The sequence below is a fragment of the Crocodylus porosus genome, unplaced genomic scaffold (assembly GCF_001723895.1).
Source record: "Crocodylus porosus isolate Cpor-Errol unplaced genomic scaffold, CroPor_comp1, whole genome shotgun sequence".
Taxonomy (NCBI): domain Eukaryota; kingdom Metazoa; phylum Chordata; order Crocodylia; family Crocodylidae; genus Crocodylus; species Crocodylus porosus.
Genome location: NW_017728917.1, coordinates 27884589 through 27893019, shown reverse-complemented (window position 1 = coordinate 27893019; position 8431 = coordinate 27884589). Strand labels below are relative to the sequence as shown.

At 43.6% G+C, this 8431-nt stretch overlaps 1 protein-coding gene and 1 long non-coding RNA gene across 3 annotated transcripts in view; one reads left to right on the top strand and one right to left on the bottom strand.

Moving 5' to 3' along the window:
- Positions 1–8431, top strand: part of HDAC11 (histone deacetylase 11) — a 108799-nt gene that overhangs the window by 52430 nt on the left and 47938 nt on the right. The window lies entirely within an intron of this gene.
- On the bottom strand, positions 6116–6641 carry LOC109311350. The gene is made up of 2 exons (XR_002101485.1): positions 6459–6641; positions 6116–6176 (listed from the first exon to the last, which is right to left on the bottom strand). It is a non-coding gene; the product is annotated as an uncharacterized LOC109311350 (long non-coding RNA).

Sequence of the window (8431 nt, the reverse complement as noted above, 5' to 3'; positions counted from 1 at the left end):
GAACACCTTCAAGAGTAAATTGGATGCTTATCTTGCTGGGATCCTATGACCCCAGCTGACTTCCTGCCCTTTGGGCAGGGGGCTGGACTCGATCTCCCGAGGTCCCTTCCAGCCCTGATGTCTATGAAATCTATGAAAGGGGGCAGGGACCCAAGGGTGTGTGGGGGGGAAGGAGGTGGATACAGCCCGCAAGGAGACCAGAAATAAGTAGGAGGAGGACAGGCTGCAAGGGGCAAGGTACCTGTCTGCCCCCCACCTCCACACTGCCTGTCCCCTACCACTTGCCCACTGCCTGCCATATGCATGCCCTCCAAAACCTCCCCCTCTGCCTGCCTGACTACCACTGTTTTCCCTGCTGCAGTGGTGTTGGGGACAATTTTAAATCCAATCCTCTAATAATTAGATTCTATACATGGAAAATTATAACAAACGTATACGTTGTCCATGTATAGAATCTAATGGTGGGGGGAGAGGGGAGGGAGTTGTCTTTAATTCAGGGTTGTGTTTGATTTAGGTTAATGTGGTAGTATTTTCTAAAGGAGACAGTTCACCACTGAGGTTCATGTCTACCCTTTTCCCTCTACCCAACAGTACTGGTTCCCTTAATTGACTGAGGCCCTGATTCTCTAATCAGACCTGTGACTGCTAGAGATCCATCCTAGTGAACACCCCCCCAGTTGTTTTTTAGATGCTGTGCACATTTTAATTTATAGACAATGTTGGCTTAACGGTTGGTCAGAAACTTAGTCTGGTGAACAACATCCATGATTCATCAGTGGTACTAATATAAATGAAGGGGGTAGTCAGAGCAGCCTGGAAGGTATGATTCTTAGTGTCACTGAAAACTGCCTTAGAATTTGAGTGTGTTTCTACTTAATGCTACTATCATAGGGTTTTTATTTAAATCAATAAGGCTAGAAATTCCATATTAATCTAGAAAGCAAAAAATAAAACGGAACATCTACTATGTATTGTATACATCTTTGGTACCTTTCAAGAGTTCTGTATTTCCATAAAAAAGAGTCTGTGCTGAAAAAATGCTGTATCAGATATAATTTACAATGCATGGAATAAGGCATTTTGTCCCATATATTTCTTCTTATGTGGCAATATTGTGAATCAGAGCTTAATACAAATAGGCTTCCAGAATGCAACATCAAGTGTCCTTTGTTTGTATTTATACATTGTTAAAAATAACTTTTTGGGGGCAAGGCACACTTCTGGTTTAGAAGTCTCATAACTAGCAGTACTGCATAAGTAGAACTTGCATAATTTTCTGTAGTATTCCCTCTTAAGCTAGGTTTTTACATGTGGAATAGCGCATAAGGCCAAATTTTGTATTTAAAGGTAAATATATAATGCCCATTAAAGTTACCGAGGACACATAACCAAGTGTCATTGGCTACATTTGACCCATAGTTCTTTGATTCCTTATTAGATATGCAAAAAGTAGTACTGCATATGTAATGGAAAAAGCTCTCTTCGATGTTAATTAAACTGGTTAGGTTCCCAGAGGAGATGGTCATTAATATTTAATTGTGAATATAGTAATTAATTACTGTTATATAAAATATTTAAAACTAGCATGTGCCAGGGGAAAGTATCTGTTGTTTTTAGAATTCTGTAGTTATATTCAGTTCAAATTATAGAGGATACTATTTTTGCATTTTGAAACAAAGTCTATTCATTGTAAATACAGTAACTGTAACTTGAAATAATTTAGGAAAATATTATGATAAAAAGCCTCAAGTTTGCAGTGGTTTCTAATCTGGGTTGAATTTGAAATTTCCAGTTTTTTGATTCATGTAACCCTGTTGTCGCAGGGCACTTCTGCGCCCCGCTCCTAAGGAGGCTTAGACCCAGGAATGGGAGATGTGTAGCAGACACTAGGGTCTGACAATAGTGATGCGGGTTTAGCCGTCAGTCAACAGGGCAGCACAGTCGGGAGTTGCTAAGGTGACCGATTGGGTCAGATGACCAGAAGGGGGAAGGGCCTGGCCCTTTATAAGCAGTCAGGCTGAGGCCAGGAGTCAGTTCCATCTGGCAGCCTGAGCAGCAGGATGCTCTGCTGCAGAGCAGAGCCGAGCTGAGCAGCCTGACCACCGGAGCGTCGGCATTATGATACGGGGTGGAGAGGACCCTGACAGGGAGATGGAGAATGGCCAGGGTGGTGCTGAACGTATGTTATAGCCAGGAGGCTTATTTTGAGTTACAACCAGTTGGTTTATGGCTTTGAGTTTCTGTTGGGTTGTTTGTGTAAAACCGGAGGACTGGGTGAGGCTGTAGGGGAAGGAGGAGGCCTCAGGGGAGTGCCCCAGTTGCATGGGGTTTCTTGGTGCCAAGGAGGGCACAGCAGGTGGTGTGCTGTAGGGTGGTGCTGTGTTGTGGGGTGTCCCGACCCCAGCCCAGCGGGGCGACATTGGGCAGAGATAGTGGGGTGTCCTGACCCCAGCCCAGCGGGGAGACATCGGGCAGAGATAGTAGGGTGTCCCAACCCCAGCCCAGTGGGGCAGTATTCAGGAGTAGAGCCCATGCAGGGCATAGGACCCAGAAGTAGGGTCAGGGGGCCAGGCACGGCTACAGGCCACCTGAGCCCCGAGTGCGAGAAGCGCGAGCATAGGCCCCAGTGCAGGCGGGAGCGCGAGAAGCGCGAGCATAGGCCCCAGTGCGGGCAGGAGCGCGGGAAGCGCGAGTACAGGCCCCAGTGCGGGCGGGAGCGGGGGAAGCGCGAGTACAGGCCCGAGTGAGGGCAGGGGAGCGTGGGAAGCGCGAGTACAGGCCCGAGTGAGGGCAGGGGAGCGTGGGAAGCGCGAGTACAGGCCTGAGTGAGGGCGCAGGAAGCGCGAGTACAGGCCTGAGTGAGGGCGCAGGAAGCGCGAGTACAGGCCTGAGTGAGGGCGCAGGAAGCATGAGTACAGGCCCGAGTGAGGGCGCGGGAGCGCGGGAAGCGCGAGTACAGGCCCGAGCCTGGAGAAGGGTGAGCGTGTGAGTAAGAGCCTGGAGAAGGGCAAGTGCGCGGTGAGGAGCCCCGGAGAGGGCGCATGCATAGTGGGAGGCCCCGGAGAGGGCGCATGCATAGTGGGAGGCCCCGGAGAGGGCGCATGCATAGTGGGAGGCCCCGGAGAGGGCACGTGCATAGTGGGAGGCCCCGGAGAGGGCACGTGCATAGTGGGAGGCCCCGGAGAGGGCGCATGCATAAGAGCGAGACGATCCGAGAGGGGTCACTAAGACAAGTGTTGACACGAGAACTTCCGGCACACCTGTGAGGCTTGGTGCATGCTAAAGGGGAGGTTGGAGGCACACGTAGCCCATAAGGCTGGGGTGCACCAGGTCACCCTTTACCAGATAGGGGCCAGTATAAGAGCACTGGCTCCAAGGGGTCAAGTAAGGCAGCCTCCCATTAATCCTATAGGAACAGCAAAGTCGTGGCAGGCGAGATTGAGGGTGCTAAACAGGTAACTTGGCACGGTAGGGGCACCAGGGGAGATCACGGCCGCTCCTGCGCCCTGCCCCGTGACACCTATTTTAGCAGTTCTTAAATTTTAAGTACTGTATACTGTATATTTTCCCTGTCATGTTACTTATCCTTTCTGATTAGCCAGTTTCAATTTTAAAAAAGGCAACAATGACTAGAGTTGTAAAATTTTCGGAAATTGTGAAGCCATGCAAAAAAAACATTTTCCCCCAGTTTTTAAGGAAAAAAACGGAAATTTTGGGGAAAATTGAAATGTATGCAGTACTTACTTTCTTAGCATCCTTTACAGATCTAAATTTACATTGCTACTTTAAGAACATAAAATCTATGTATAAGTAAGTTTGCTAATAAAATTATCAAGTTTGGTATATTTAATAAATTTAAAAATACAGTTTGTTCAGAAAATAATTACAAATTTACTAATTGATTTTACTTTAAAATGTTTTTAATTTTTGGTACAAATGGAGGTACAAGTTGCTGAACTCTAAGGAACGTAGCATGTCTTAGTTTTTGCAAGTTTATGAGAAGCAGGCAAAAATTAAAGTTGAAACTAGAAGAAACCATCAACATTATAGTAAAACAAAGAAAGTTATTATGTATTCTGGACTTTAGTCTCCTCCACGGTGTCAAGCAGATACAGAAAGCACTCATTTTTAGGAGAAAAAAGGGGATAAAAATCAAGGCACATTGAATACAAATTTTACTACATTGAAACTTTGTCTAATCAGTCTCATTTTCTGAGCTATCATTATCAGCAGTTTCTGCTGCTTCTGATTCTTCTGATCCTTCATTTTTACCATCTTCATGGACTTCTGAAAACTGAAGGTTTGCCTGGATTGAGAAAAGTTGCTCTACTCTTTCACATGTTGGTTTGTTTCTTGATTTGGTGTGAGTATTTCCAAACATAGACCAGGTTTTTTTTACATGGTACAGAAGATAGAGGAATCTGAAGCAGGTTAGAATCAAGAGAAGTTAGAGGCTGTCTTGTGCAAAACCCTTGCCACCATGTTGTGGGACGGATATGCCTGGCAGAGTCCCAGACTGCATTGCTGGACCCAGATGAGGTTTTGTATTCTGCAATATTTGAAAGTACCTTTCCAACATCAAGTCCTAAGTGTGTTGCTTATTTTGTAATCAAGTCAAACGCAGTAGCAATCATCACTAACATTTTTGCCTTTAAATGTTGGATTCCCGTCTGTTAATGAAGTCTTTCGCTTTTCTTTCTTCTGTACTTGTAAGTGAAGATATACTTAGATTCTAAAAACAGTTGATTTTATCTTGGGGATTTGGTAAGGAATGTCTGACAGAAGTGCAGTGTCTGATTCAGATGCAGTGACTGCAGAAGAAATTGGCTTTCAAATCTTCAGGGAGTTCTGCAGCTGAACCCAGAAGACATCCTCATCAAGTACAGTGTTCTTTACATTTCTGGGTACTTTAAGATCCTGAATTATTACTCTTTCTTGAAGAGCTTCATTGTTTTTTAGTAAACTTTCAAATGAGATTAGTCCATCCCATCTAGTTTTACTACAGAATTGTGTCACTATTTTATTCTTTGCATTCTTTTCTTCCTGCTTCTTAAAGACTGCAGCTACAATATGAGTAGCTTTTACATGTTTTATAACTTCTTTTGCTCTTCTATAGATCTTTTGCAGAGTGTCCAACTTCACAATGTCATTAAGAAGCAAGTTTAACCCATGGGATGCACATCCTATTGCAGTAATATGTGACTATTTATCCATTATGATTTCCCATGCTGCTTTCATGTTACTTGCGTTGTCAGTCAGCAAAGCAAACACTTTACCATTCCCAATCTTCTGTAGGACTTCACATATTTTACTACTGATATACTCTGCAGTATGCCTGTTCTCTCCTGTTCCAACGCTTCTGTAAAAAACTGGTTGAGTGATTGTTCTCACAAAGTATATGATTCCTTCTTGCACATTTGTCCATCCATCTGTAAGTACTGCAAAACGGTGCTTTGTTGATTTTTTTTTTTTTTTTCCTTGCACAGATTGCATCACACGTTCATATTCTGACTCTAGGAGAGGCTTGTTCAAAGAACATCTGCTGGGGAAATGGCACAATGGTCTTAGTAATTTCAAAGCTTCCTGGCAGTATGCATTCTCAGTTCTTGACAACGGTGTCCCAGAAGAATATATTGCTTTTGCCAAGAACTTGGTCATTTTGTTCCTGATCTTCTGGTGTCATTTTCTCTACAAATCGACCTATTGAGAGTCTTTTGTATACAGTTGGTTGCAATATTTGGTTTCTTGAGGATGTTGATTGGGCATCCCTTTGTGATGCTGATGCTATAAAAGAAGCAGGAGCAGTAGCAGCAGCAGTACTTTCATAGATTCTTATATATTGTAAGGCCAGAAGGGACCTCAGAAGATCATCGGGTCCAGCCCCCTGCACCAAGCAGGAAAGATAACTGGGGGTAAGGTGACCCCAGTAAGGTGACTGTCTAGTCTCTGGATTGAGAACGTTGGAAAGAGTTACTTTTGCACTTTCATCATCTTAATCTACCCCATCCTCACTTACACCCGTGAAGGATTTTTTAATGTCTGCTGGACACTTTCTACATACAAGGATGTTTTTGGTCATCCTAGTAGCATTTGGAAATGCATGTTTCATTTTTTTCTCAGAATAACTTGCAGTGTGGAAATGCGTCCATATGCTAGAAGTTGGTCACACCATTTTGCTGAGGAAGAAAAAAGACAAATGTAATTTAGTAGCTAGCTAGCATACATAAACACACTAAGCTATAGCATGTACAAATTTAGTAATGGATGGAGGAGAGGCCTCCTCAGAGTGAACAGTTTCCTTGCCTTGCAGGCCTTGCCTCCCTGCTAAGATTGGGTGATTTGTCTCAAAACATCAGATTAGTAGGAATTCAAGTATGAATTACATAGGTTATGAAAATATAGTAATGCAGTCAAAATGTAGTTTAGTATACTGAATTCAGATAAATTTAAACTCTTACCTTTCAGTAAAGAAGTATACTTTCTTTTAGCTCCTTTGTTCTGCTTCTGTACTTCTGTGCATCTCAAGGTCACAGGGCCAGGAGGAGGCAGGTTCCTTCCAACTCTAAAACCTTTAGACTTGCTCTATCTCCTCTCCTGAGACTTTTGAGCAAGCAGGACAATAAGCTCCTTGTTTCTAACCTCTACAGCAGGGGTGGGCAAAATGTGGCCCAGGGGCCAGACGTGGCCTGCCAGGCCATTTTATCTGGCCTGTAAAAAATTTAGAAAATTAATATTAATCTGCCCTGGGCTGCCTGTCATGTGGCCCTCGATGGCTTGCTGAAACTCAGTAAGCGGCCTTCTGCCCAAAATAATTGCCTGTCCCTGCTCTACAGGAATGAATGGATACTGCTACCAGTGTCCACTCCCAGTCCTTTGAAGCCTAGTCAGGAGGACAGGAACAGATTCATCAACCTCTAGATCAAAAGTCAAGAATAGAGGAAGTCCACAAGTAAAGAAGGCACTGAATTCTTCTTCCTTCTCTTGTGAAAATGGCAGTGCCCTCTTGCATTTGAGAATTGTTACTGTACTGCTTGTCCTCGGTGTACAGGAATCGTAATGATCTGGTACTGTAGATAGACTTGCATAAAAATCTTCCTATTACATAGTTATTAGAAAACATTTTTGGGGAGTAAAGGGTAGCAATATATGAACACCTTGTCTTAAACATTTTTTTCATCATTCTAAAAGAAAATATTTCATAGGACTTTTTTTAATTTTTCCAATTTTTTCAGAAAAATAAAAAAAAAAATCCTAGGAAAAAACTTTTTTCCCCCTGAATGTTTCTGGTTTTTTTCCAGGCCTTCACATCACATCTCTAATAATGACTGGGGAACTGGCTGGGAGTCATGTGACCTGTATTCTAATCCTGGCTGTGTCATTAAGTGGCTGTGTACGTTTGCGCAAGTCATTTTATTTGTCAGCACTCCTATTTCTGTAACTTCTCTGATTCTTGCCAGTTTATCTCCAGTCCTGCAGAATTTTACATTGTGCTGCTTTATCTATTTTGAGTGGCTCATTGTTATCCATGACACTATTACAATGCATAAACTCATTTATGTATGTAAATCATTGATAGACTGGGCAATACATTTTTTAGGCTTTTTAGGACAGAGACTGTGTTACTACATTTGTATGGTACTTCACAAGATGAGTCTGTGACCCAACATTTAAAATGTCACATCAGCTACATGGCCTAATTAAATATTAAGGGCTGTGTGAAGCTTTGGATGCTGATTCGATTTGGCGGAGATTTGGCCTATTTGGCGGCCGAATCTCCAAATCTGAATTGAATCAGGAGACTCTTTAATCTCTCCAAATTGAATTGGAAGCCTCAGCATCAATTTGGAGAGATTTGATGATTTGGACATAGACGCAGCTTTATGTTTTTTCTGCATACCTTAAGTTACCAGGTGGCTCGTGAATGCTGAGATGGTGGGGTGAATGATGGCAGCGCGGAGGGGTCCCCAGTATGCTTGGCAGCGGACCAGAAGCACTTCCGGTCCACTTCTGGGTCTGCTGCCAAGCACATGGGGTAGGGGGTTGTGGTGGGCCCTGTTCTTCTGTGGGATGCTCCATCCTCCCCACCATCTTGGCGTTCAGGAGCCATGTCTGATGCATCGAGGTATGTAGAAAAAACATTTAAAGCTGTGTCTGTGGCCGAATGGCTGATTCTCTGATTCAGCATCGAATCTTCTGATTCTGCTTTGGACGAATTAAATCAGGATAGTGATCCTAATCAACAAATTGAATCATTGCACCCTGATTTGGGCCAAATCTGAATTGAATACGGCCCGTTTCACACACCCCTATTTGACACATATAGTGCCTTGAAAATATTACGTATTATACAAGTATTAAATGACATACAACAGCTGCTGTGCAGGTGGCAGGTGAGGGGGGGCGTCCTTGCTGCCCCCCACTGCCCTGCAAT